A 12501-nucleotide genomic window follows, 5' to 3' on the forward strand; every position below is an offset into this window, starting at 1 on the left:
AAACACGATTACTGTTCATTTATTAAACACGATTACTGTTCATTTATTAAACATGATTACTGTTCATTAATTAAACATGATTACTGTTCATTAATTAAACATGATTACTGATCATTTATTAAACACGATTACTGTTCATTAATTAAACACGATTACTGATCATTAATTAAACATGATTGCTGTTCATTAATTAAACACGATTACTGTTCATTAATTAAACATGATTACTGTTCATTAATTAAACATGATTACTGTTCATTAATTAAACATGATTACTGTTCATTAATTAAACATGATTACTGTTCATTAATTAAACACGATTACTGTTCATTAATTAAACATGATTACTGATCATTAATAGTGGGACTGTTTCCAGACTTGCCAGCCAGGATTCAGAATATTGAAATATGTCCTAATAAGCAAGTTTTAGTTACATTTAAATGTTGTTTCGGCTAAAGCAGGTATTCAAATTGTATGCTGTATGATATAAATATGATATGTAATATGATATAAAAATAATATGAATGTTTAGATTATATTTTATCTAGTGTTTATGCTGCCTCATTATCAACACAGCTTGTGCTTGCAAATATGTGTTCAGGTTAAATTAGTCAAATGCATTTTATATATGCCCATATTAGAAAATCAGCATATTATAATGATTTCTGAAGGATCATGTGACACTGAAGACTGCAGTAATGATGCTAAATAGAAAACTGTTCTTTTAAATTGTAAAATGAGTTCACACAATGTTTTTACTGTATTTTGGATCAAATAAATGCAGTCTTGTAGGTCTAAAATTAAGTAAAGTCTTTATGTAAAGAAAATGTATAGTCAGATTACTTCTTTTAATGATCAAAATCAAGTTTTAAGTTAAGTCTCCTCACATTCATTCTCTTTCTGTCACATCTGTCATTGAAAGGCCCAGGGGAGGGGTCTGTCTCCTCAGGTGTGAATGACAACCAATATTCGTGATAGTTCACGCCTCCTCGCATATTACCTTTCTAAAACTAAAATTGTCTTACAAAAGTTAAATTACTATATTGTTTTGTATAAATGAGTGATCAGGATGATTTTCACATAATTTTGTAGCAAAAACTCTAGGCTACAAGATCCAGTTCTCAAAAGTCTTGTGGACAAAAATTTATTATGTGTTATATAACATTATTTCAATGACTTAAAATTGCAGTTTTTTCAAAAACCATGCATAAACATTTTCTTAAAAATACAAACATGTACACACATGTTGCTGACATATTATTGTAGCCCAGTTTGTGCTGAATAGAGTGTTATCAGACTTTAGACATTAATGTGTTTTTAACTGAAAAAAGCACAAATGTCAAGGCATGTCAAAACTTCTCCAGGGCACAAAACACCCTCAGACCCCAGAGGGTTAAATACAGTATTTGTGATTTTATGTGTGAATCATCAAACTGAAACTCCGAGTGAACAAACAGAAGTTTATAATGTTCAGTGTTTGATTTGTGGACTTTATCAACTTAATATTTTACACCAACATCTGAATATCTGTGTGAATACTGTAGAAATGAAATGTTGACTGTAAGTGACATGAGGGATAATAATCTCAGTTTAATGTTTCCTGATGTTACTGACAGTGTCTGAGTAACTGTGATTGATTGTTCTACAGGTGAAGAAGGGATCTCAGAGACAGTACAGAAGGGAAAGTCTTTCCCTTTATTAATTGGTGTTCCTGAACTACAGAAAGATGCTGATGTAGAGCTGAAGTTTAAAAACACTGTCATAGCTCACAAAAAACAAAATGATGAAACGATCTCATTGTGTCAGGATGATCATGATGAGGATTTCAGAGGAATACTGAATCTGATTCAACAGACTGGATCTCTCATCATCACAGACATCACAAAGGATCACTCTGGAGTTTATGAACTGAAGATCACCAGCAGGAGAGTAACTGTACACCAAATATTCAATGTTTCTGTCTCTGGTGAGTAACTCAAGTTTTCAGTGCAGTAATTATCATATTTAATGAGTTTAATGTCCTGATGTTTTCAGTGCAGTAATTATCATATTTAAATGAGATTAATGTCCTGATGTTTTCAGTGCAGTAATTATCATATTTAATGAGTTTAATGTCCTGATGTTTTCAGTGCAGTAATTATCATATTTAAATGAGATTAATGTCCTGATGTTTTCAGTGCAGTAATTATCATATTTAAATGAGTTTAATGTCCTGATGTTTTCAGTGCAGTAATTATCATATTTAAATGAGTTTAATGTCCTGATGTTTTCAGTGCAGTAATTATCATATTTAAATGAGATTAATGTCCTGATGTTTTCAGTGCAGTAATTATCATATTTAAATGAGTTTAATGTCCTGATGTGTTCAGTGCAGTAATTATCATATTTAAATGAGTTTAATGTCCTGATGTTTTCAGTGCAGTAATTATCATATTTAAATGAGTTTAACGTCCTGATGTGTTCAGTGCAGTAATTATCATATTTAAATGAGTTTAATGTCCTGATGTTTTCAGTGCAGTAATTATCATATTTAAATGAGTTTAATGTCCTGATGTTTTCAGTGCAGTAATTATCATATTTAAATGAGATTAATGTCCTGATGTTTTCAGTGCAGTAATTATCATATTTAAATGAGTTTAATGTCCTGATGTGTTCAGTGCAGTAATTATCATATTTAAATGAGTTTAATGTCCTGATGTTTTCAGTGCAGTAATTATCATATTTAAATGAGTTTAACGTCCTGATGTGTTCAGTGCAGTAATTATCATATTTAAACGAGTTTAACGTCCTGATGTTTTCAGTGCAGTAATTATCATATTTAAATGAGTTTAACGTCCTGATGTTTTCAGTGCAGTAATTATCATATTTAAACGAGTTTAACGTCCTGATGTTTTCAGTGCAGTAATTATCATATTTAAATGAGTTTAATGTCCTGATGTTTTCAGTGCAGTAATTATCATATTTAAACGAGTTTAACGTCCTGATGTTTTCAGTGCAGTAATTATAATATTTAAATGAGTTTAACGTCCTGATGTTTTCAGTGCAGTAATTATCATATTTAAACGAGTTTAAATGTCCTGATGTTTTCAGTGCAGTAATTATCATATTTAAATGAGTTTAATGTCCTGATGTGTTCAGTGCAGTAATTATCATATTTAAACGAGTTTAATGTCCTGATGTGTTCAGTGCAGTAATTATCATATTTAAATGAGTTTCATGTCCTGATGTGTTCAGTGCAGTAATTATCATATTTAAAGGAGTTTAATGTCCTGATGTTTTCAGTGCAGTAATTATCATATTTAAACGAGTTTAACGTCCTGATGTTTTCAGTGCAGTAATTATCATATTTAAATGAGTTTAACGTCCTGATGTTTTCAGTGCAGTAATTATCATATTTAAACGAGTTTAAATGTCCTGATGTTTTCAGTGCAGTAATTATCATATTTAAATGAGTTTAATGTCCTGATGTGTTCAGTGCAGTAATTATCATATTTAAATGAGTTTAATGTCCTGATGTTTTCAGTGCAGTAATTATCATATTTAAACGAGTTTAATGTCCTGATGTGTTCAGTGCAGTAATTATCATATTTAAATGAGTTTCATGTCCTGATGTGTTCAGTGCAGTAATTATCATATTTAAATGAGTTTCATGTCCTGATGTTTTCAGTGCAGTAATTATCATATTTAAACGAGTTTAATGTCCTGATGTTTTCAGTGCAGTAATTATCATATTTAAATGAGATTAATGTCCTGAAGTTTCCTCAGTTTACATTAAATGAAACTTAATTTTAATTACGACTCATTCTTGTAATCGGGGGTGAAAGAACGATCAGAAAACTGAGACACATTGTAAAGCTCAAATGTTTGACTCATGAATATTAATTATCTGATGTTTGCTCATTAGTTATAGTAGATTAGTGTTCACTGCAGTCAGTGTCAGTAATCATGGGAGATTCTGTCACTTTAAACGCTGATAATACTGAAATACAGAGAGATGATTCAGTGGATTAATAATGATTTACAGTCATCGCTGACATCACTACTTTTAACAATTAAGATTAATTTAATGTTGCTTTGCATTACAGTCAAATGAAATGTCTAAGCTGTTAGTTATATTAATAGTTTATTTGCCCTTCTCAGTGTTCTGTGTATGTTGTGTTAATTCAGTTTGTTTAAAACATGTAAAAGTGAAAATCAGCTCATTTCTCATGTTTATTGCTCACGGATATAAAATGAACAACTTGAATATTTGATCAGAATAAGAGTTCAATACAATACAGCTCTGCAGATAGATTAGTCTCGTTTTTCATTAACAACATTAACATTCTACAAACGTTTCACAATTTATTACAACTAACCCTAAAAATTCTGGTGGTTTTTTTTCTGTCGATTCTACGCTGTCTCATGGCAAAGCATGTGAGTCTGATGGTTTGATGAATAATGTCGCTGATGATGGAGTGAATCAGAAACGGGATGCATCTTGTTTAAGTTAAAGAGTCTCTCAGCATCACTGCTGTAAATCACTGTTACATCATCAACATTCAAATTCAGTTGCAAAAGAGATCCAGAGTCTGAGAGCAGATATCAATGAGTTTAACATTTAAAATAACTTTATTTCCTAAAGTCTCCATTGATTTGTGTCTGTTTTGTTCATTCTGAATGTTTCTGTGATTTCCATCATGAACTCTTCTTCATTGAGTAGCTGCAGCATTACACACTAACTATTCTTTCTTTTTACCCCCCAGAACAACCTGCTGATGGAGTGAATAAGTTGGATGTTTTTAATATCGAGGCTGATGATGGAGCAAATGAGTCTGATAGTTTGATGAATAATGCCGCTGCTGATGAAGTGAATAAGAAACAGGTCACAAGTCCTGTTTAAGTTAAAGAGACTCTCAGCATCACTGGTGTAAATCACTGTTACATCATCAACATTCAAATTACATCTACATAAACATATTTCACATTTTAATGAATCTCGATAAACTCGTCCTGTAAAATGAGAGATCAACATACGCTGTTAAACTCTGAAACTAAAGTGTAAAAAGTGTCTTTATTTTCAATTTGTTTTAGCCATTCACACGTATTAATAATCAAATCCTGCTCAATGATATACAGTTTTTATCATTTTAATTGTATACATGTACAATAACGTTTGACTCTCTTCTATATCATGAGTGTAGACTGCACGCTTTAAATATCTAATATTATATAATCCACATATACAACATCAGTTTTCCTCAAAGTATTGTGTTTTTATTAATCTGACACCACTAACAGGTTCATGTTTAGTTTTAGGTCAGTGTATTTTAACACTCATGTCCAGTGACTTACACATTGAGTTATTATGCTTTTATTAAAGACATTATCAAACCGCAAGTTTATATTCTTTTAGTCTTTTTATTTGACTTTGCGATGTGCTTTAATAGTTTTCTGCTATATTGAATAAGTGCACTTGTTTATTTTATCTGGTAATATTGAGTGTTTTTGTGAAGTCTGAGATTGTAATCTGGAGTTTTCTGTTTTAAATACGGTCTGAATATTTCTGCTCTAAACTGTGATTAACTCTTTTACTTCTGTATTAAAAGCTGTTCTGATGTGAAATACATACAAGCTTTTAACTTCAGATTCAGATAATCCTGCCAAATATGCATGTGTGTTAATCTGTATTATGACCAAAAAAAATAAAAAAAGTCCATCCATTTTTTTACAGAACAATTCAATTTCACTGAATAATGAAGTACTGTATTATTTTCTGATGATGCATTTATTCAAACTAATACATTATTCATTTTGAATCATTTTAGCTATAGACACACAACGCTACTATTGAAACAATAGATTAGTCATAAAAATCCACAATGTAAACCTTTTTCTGTGTGTTTTCATAAGATTTCTAGTTTTTTTCCAATTGAAAGATGAGAAAGTTTACTATAAAAAACAATGCAGTCATGTAAAACAGCACAGATGGGAATTGTGAACATTGATCGCAGACTAATCTCTCTTTTTTGTTGTTGAGATTTTAGTCACTGTACAGCTATGGCCAAAAGTTTTGGCAGTGACATTCATGTTGTATTTTACAAATTTGCTGCTTCAGTATTTGTAGATTATTTTTTCACATGTTTCTGTGGTATACTGGAAAACAATGATGAGCATTTCATAAGTTTTAAAGGCTTTTATTGGCAAAACCATTCAATTTATGCAAAGAGTCAACATTTACAGTGTTGACCCTTGTTCTTCATCACCTCTGCAATTCACTCTGGCATGCTGGATATCAGATTCTGGGCCAAATCCTGACTGATGGCGATCCATTCTTGCATTATTAGTGCTCGGAGTTGATCACAATTCATGGGCTTCTGCTTGTCCACTCACCTTTTGAGGATTGACCACAGGTTCTTCTGTACTCTGGGGAGTTGTCTGGCCACGGATCCAAAATTTCAATGATCTCCGAGCCACTTCATTATCACTCATTCATTGCTTTGTGACATGGTGCTCCATCATGCTGGAAAATGCACGGATCATCACCAAATTTCTCCTGGGTCGTTGGGAGAATTTGCTCTTGCAGGACATTTTGATACCATTCTTTATTCATGGCAGTGATTTTGGGCAGAATTGTGAGCGAGCCCACTCCCTGTGATGAAAAGCAACCCCACACGTGAATGGTCTCAGGATGCTTCACTGTTGGCACGACACAGGACTCATGGTGGCATTCACCTTTTCTTCTCTGGACTAGCGATTCACCAGATGTCCCAAAAAGTCGGAAGGGGTCTTCATCAGAGAACATAACTTTGCACCAGTCTTCTGCTGTCCAATCCTTGTACTTGCTGCAGAATTTCAGTCTGTCCTTGAAGTTTTTCTTGGAGAGTAGTGGCTTCTTATTGCTCTTCTTGACACCAGGCCATTGTCAAAAAGTATTTGCCTCTCACACCACACCAACCTACTGCCAATACTGAGCAAGATCAGCACTGGTGGTGACACGATTCAGTACCGGACACTGGTGCTTGTTTTACACTCTGGTGGATGTCCTGAAGCCTTCTTCACTGCAGTTGATCCTCTCTCCTGGAAGTTCTTGATGATTCTGTAAATGGTTCTTTCAGGTGCAATATTCTGTGCAGCATTTCCTTGCACGCGCGGCCATTTTGATGCAAATCGATGATGGCTGCACGTCTTTCTTTAGGGGTAACCGTTGCTAACAAGAACACAATGATTGGAAGCACTTCTTCCCTCCTTTTATAGCATCAGTCTGCTCTTATAATCCAATCAGAATGATCGAGTGATGTCACCTGACTAGTACTCGTTCACACTTTCCCAGGTGCTGCTGATATGATCAGTGAACTGATGTTAGCTGGTCATTTTGTGCCAGGGCCAAAAAAAAAAAAGAAAAAAAAAGTGAAATTGTTTTGTTTTTTTTGGCCAATGAAGAGTTTTGCAATTATTTAAAATGCATCTGATCACTCTGCACAATAATCTAGAAACGATGTGAATCAACACCACAACAACTGAAGCAGAAAACTTTGTGAAACACAAAATGTATGTCACTGCCAACACTTTTGTCCACGGCTGTAGATCTGCTCTCATTAGTTCAAACTCGGTGTGTGTCTCAGAGAGACTGTGATTCATTACATTTTGGATATTGAAAATTTTACTTTTTAATTTAATTGTGCTCAAATTAATGAAATGACTTGAATAAATATTTGTTCGTTTTGCTGAACGAGACTCAAAGAGTCAAGTTCGTAAATACAGTAACCTTATTTCTTAACGAACAGGGACTTGCCTACAACCTTTATAATGGTGGCCATGTACACGGGAAAACCGCATTTGGGTCACTTTGCAGTTTCCCATTCGACGGCGCTTCACCAGATCTCACCATTTAGATACGAATTCACTTAGATCAAAATGTAAAAAAATAATTCTGTATATCCTGCATCTTCTCACCACACCATTTCACCATAGCAAACATTTCTGTTCAGGAAAAAAAAATAAAAAATTAAGCCAAATTAAATGTTAAAATCACAGCGCTAGATTATGAGGCAAACACAGACGAAGAGCGGGTGTCGTTATGCAGATCACAAACTGACCTGAGTCTCAGGGGAGCATCACCTGTATATTCCTTTCATTTAAGAAATCCATGATCCAGTTCAACATGTTCCCTCCAACTCCCATCAAGTGCAATTTATTTAAGTCCCTCTTTCCATAGCATATCGGACGCCTTCTCCACATCAAAGAACACTGCTATTACTATTTCCTTATTTCCTCTTCCAAATGTATATCAGGATCCATTCTGTTTCTTCCTTTGCTGAATTCACTTTGACATCCAGCCATTATATTTCTACTCCGTAAGAAATACATCTTTCATTTATCATGCGCTCCATTATTTTACATTAACGTGATGTTAATGCAATTGGCCTATAGTTCCCAGGTCTACTTGCATCTGTCCCAGGCTTCTTTATTGGAATAATTACTGATTCTTTCCAGCTTTGTGGCAATTTTCCCTCCTCCCACACTCTATTATATAACACCAATAGTTTCACCTGACTTTCTGGACTTAAATGTTTTAACATACTGTAACATATTCAATCTTTTCCCAGTACAGTTTTCCCTGTGTTGTTCAATGCTCTTTGCAGTTGTCCCATGCTAAAAGTGACATCTTGTTCCCCATCACCATTATTTTTCCTACATAACACATCCTCATTCTCTACTTTTATTCTCTCTAGCATTTCTTCTGATCAGTTATTAGAGCTGTTTATCTTAAAGGCCTTTGCTGTCATCTCTACCTTTTACATATTTGTTCTGCAGTTTCATTTTATTCCATCATAACTGGATAGCTCCATTCTCTCTATCACCCCCCATATTTTTAATCATACCCCATATTTTTTCAATCGGAGTTGAGTTTCCAATTGAACAGGGCCGGCCCAAGCCTTTTTGGGGCCCTAAGCAGAATTTGATTTGGGGGCCCCTCTGTGCCACCAATACAATTGACTATTGTCAATGCTTGATTATTCGCACACTATAAATCTAACACACCCATTATCAGTTTTATTAGTTGTAGCTACTTAATGTGGTGTACTGAAAAGTAGCAAAATAAACCAGCAGACAATGCATTTACAGGAAACATGTTAACCATTTCAATTGCTTTTGGTTAAAAAAGAATTGCAATTTTGCAATAATAATTATTATTATTATAAAAGCTAGCCATGTTAGATGTCATATTAGAAGGAAATGCAACGGTCAGTCAAAAACACACACATCTCACAAAAGGAATGGTTTATCCATATAAATATATTGATCTGGGATGTTGAAATCTCACCTGCTGTATCCTCACCAGTTCTAGCACTGGCACTTGGGGCAGGTGGCATTGGTTGTGCCCAACCTCCAAAATATTTCAACAGTGTTCCTGGGGAAGTTTCATAAGAGAACATAGTTGACTGAACAGAATGTTATTTTAACAACATAAATGATTATACACAGCAGCAAGTCATCTGTACACCTAAAACAACAACTCTTAATCTATATCAGGAGTGGTGGTGGTGTAGTGGTCTAAGCACATAACTGGTAATCTGGTAATCAGAAGGTTGCTGGTTTGAGCCCCACAGCCACCACCATTGTGTCCTTGAGTAAGACACTTAACTCCAGGTTGCTCCGGGGGGATTGTCCCTGTAATAAGTGCTCTGTAAGTCACTTTGGATAAAAGCGTCTGCCAAATGCATAAATGTAAATATCTAGTTAATTGAGGCATAATAATATTGGAATATAATTGCAAAGAACCCAAAATGGTAGGCTAATGTAAAAAAAGCTGTTATCAGTAACAAGTTTATGGAACAGAAGCTTATTTGTATTACAAAAATATATACCCAGGAACAAGTTAATTTAAAACTAGCTAAGTAATATTATAATAAGCTACCTAGGCTATGTTAACTAACTAAAACTGCTGCCTCTTCAATCAACTGTCTGACTGTGCTTGCATCCTGCAGCCCGTTAACATAATATTGCATTTAATATTGCGTTTTTGTCTAATTACCATTGACCATTGACATATCCCCCCACAAAAAAACAAAACACAAGCTGTCATTTCATGTGCTCTTGGGGGCCCCCTGGTGGCCACGGCGGCCCTAAGCAGCCGCTTAGTTTGCTTTTGCCTTGGGCCAGCTCTGCAATTGAATCCCAATATGCTTTCCAGAATGTCCTTTTTGTTTGTCTTATTATCCTCCTTACTTCTGCCTGAGCTTGCTTATACTGAACCACGTGCTGGAAACGATGTGTTCTTTTAATCTATCTTTAATGCTTTATTCCTATTTTTTTACTACTTCCTTACATTTGTCATCCCACCATGGCATTACTTTCTTTTTAATTCTTCCTTTACTCTTGGGAATGGACTCTGCTGCTGCTGCCTATTTTATACCTTGCTTTATTTTGTTGTCTAATGGTTCAATGTTCATTTCAACCTTATTTTGATTTAAATATCTACTACTTTCCTCCTGAAATGTTCCCCAGTCTGCTTTCCCAAGATTTCATTTCTCACTTATGTTCTCTATATGTATTTTACACCACAGTGAATAATGATCACTGCCTATTGTCCCTTAGCTTGATGCACTGACCAATCACATGAATCACGCCTCTGTTGTTCCTCCCTCTCACCACCAGAGGTCTCCATCACATGGGGATTGACTCTAACACTCTGGACTCCATTTCCCAGAATCCCTGTACCTGTCACTTATTACATGCTCACCTATTCCTCATCTACTCAGCTATAGAAGACTCTCTCTCACTCACTATCATTACTAAGTCTACATAATATATATATAATAATGAACACCCGAGTTACTAATACAGCCATGACATCATTCATCAATACAGTCAGCAGTCGAGTATCTGAATATCATTTAACAATCATACACTTCATTAATTACACTAAATCAATTATAATTACTGATAACAAACAGATGAAATATTAATAATGAACATAAATGACATATATAAAGTCAATAACACATTTAAACTGTAACACAATAAAGATCACGTGGCTAAAGAAACTGAAATATCACATTGTTGCTGCTTGTGTTACAAACTGCAGATCACAAAAGCTTGTCTGTGTAAAATACACTTAAACATCTGCGGTCTGATGTATAAACGTTGCATACACACAGAATGGCATTGAAATGTGCAGAAGTTATTTCCCACAAACATATCGTGATTTATAATAAATAATGTCCAGACACTCTTAACTGTGTGTTCAAACTCTTTTACTGGACAAATAAATGACCTGAACACACAGATTATAAACTCTGATTCACATTTACAATAGAAAAGTATGTAGATGAGCTCTTGAATCAGAAGTAATCGTTATCAATCAATAGTTGACTATATTATTTGTATGTCATTAATTGAAAATGCATTGAAATATAAGCTGTAAACGGGAAGTATTGGTTACATGTGTCATTATAGAAAAGGAACATACAGAAACTAAAAATGCTTCTCAATAGAAACACCCTTAAAACGATTTAAAGCTTCTAATCTTTGAGTGCACGTGACATGTACAGTCTCATGTGTTCTGATACAGTTGCTCGTACAGTTAAACAGTAGTCACGTGTGTGGATGGTGTAATGCAGATGGTAATTGTATGCAGATAGTAAAAGCAGGTGTTGTGCACTCCACATATGGTGATTTTGGGGAATGATGGGATTTATTAAGAGAACTATGATTAGATTCTGACATACAGATGCTTTTATCTGAACTTATTTGAGCTTACACACACTTTTAGGAGGAAATCTAAGCAGAGATTAATACATGACACAGATGGAGAGAATAAAGGAAATATTTTATTAAATCAGATTCATCTGTTAGAAACATTCAACAAATAAATTAATAACAAGTAAAAGTGATTTATTTCTGCTTCAACAATAGTGTCTTCTGGAGAACTTTAAAACTCATTAAATCTTGTGAAGTCACTATAATTATTCTAGATTAATCTACAGAAATAACACAAACTAGCACAAACACTGTAAACCGGATTTAATATCTAATTAATCAATGTATTTAATTGCTTGTCCAGGTTTGGCTGAAGGCTACAGTTTCTCCGGTCAGAACAATGATGTCTTACTCGGGCTATAATCCAAATCTTTGTCTTTATTAAATGTGCATAGATGTGTGGCTCTGTGAATACAAAATACAAATATAAATATGGATGTATACATGTATAAAAGCACAACACAATATTAATAAAGCTTATTTGGTAAACACTGATCAATAATGGTAAAATACAACACAATATTACAATCTCTATTATGAAATATTGAATAAATGAGAATGGGAGTTCAATACAATGCTAAGACGTAAGCTTTGTGCGCATGCGCGCCACCTGAAACGCAACCATGCATTGGTGTTTGTAAGGAATACATATACCTAATACTGACAGCAAATGACAATACATATGAAATGGCAGTAATGTCAGGAATATAATCTTGTAAACAACATTAAATATAAACATTTGTACAGGCGGAATAG

At 34.1% G+C, this 12501-nt stretch overlaps 3 protein-coding genes across 3 annotated transcripts in view; 2 read left to right on the forward strand and 1 right to left on the reverse strand.

Moving 5' to 3' along the window:
• The window catches only part of LOC127639743 (uncharacterized), a 40416-nt gene extending 34693 nt beyond the window's left edge, over positions 1–5723 (forward strand). The window contains exons 7-8 of the mRNA XM_052121946.1: positions 1649–1966; positions 4746–5723. The gene's annotated coding sequence lies outside the window, so the exon portion shown is untranslated. The remainder of the gene's footprint in view (positions 1–1648; positions 1967–4745) is intronic.
• LOC127639469 (uncharacterized) overlaps positions 1–12501 on the forward strand; it is an 808968-nt gene that overhangs the window by 163831 nt on the left and 632636 nt on the right. The gene's annotated exons all lie outside the window — the stretch shown is intronic.
• Positions 1–12501, reverse strand: part of LOC127639747 (SLAM family member 5-like) — a 101868-nt gene that overhangs the window by 79709 nt on the left and 9658 nt on the right. The window lies entirely within an intron of this gene.

Source organism: Xyrauchen texanus, chromosome 48 (genome assembly GCF_025860055.1).
Source record: "Xyrauchen texanus isolate HMW12.3.18 chromosome 48, RBS_HiC_50CHRs, whole genome shotgun sequence".
In the NCBI taxonomy this organism is placed as follows: Eukaryota; Metazoa; Chordata; class Actinopteri; order Cypriniformes; family Catostomidae; genus Xyrauchen; species Xyrauchen texanus.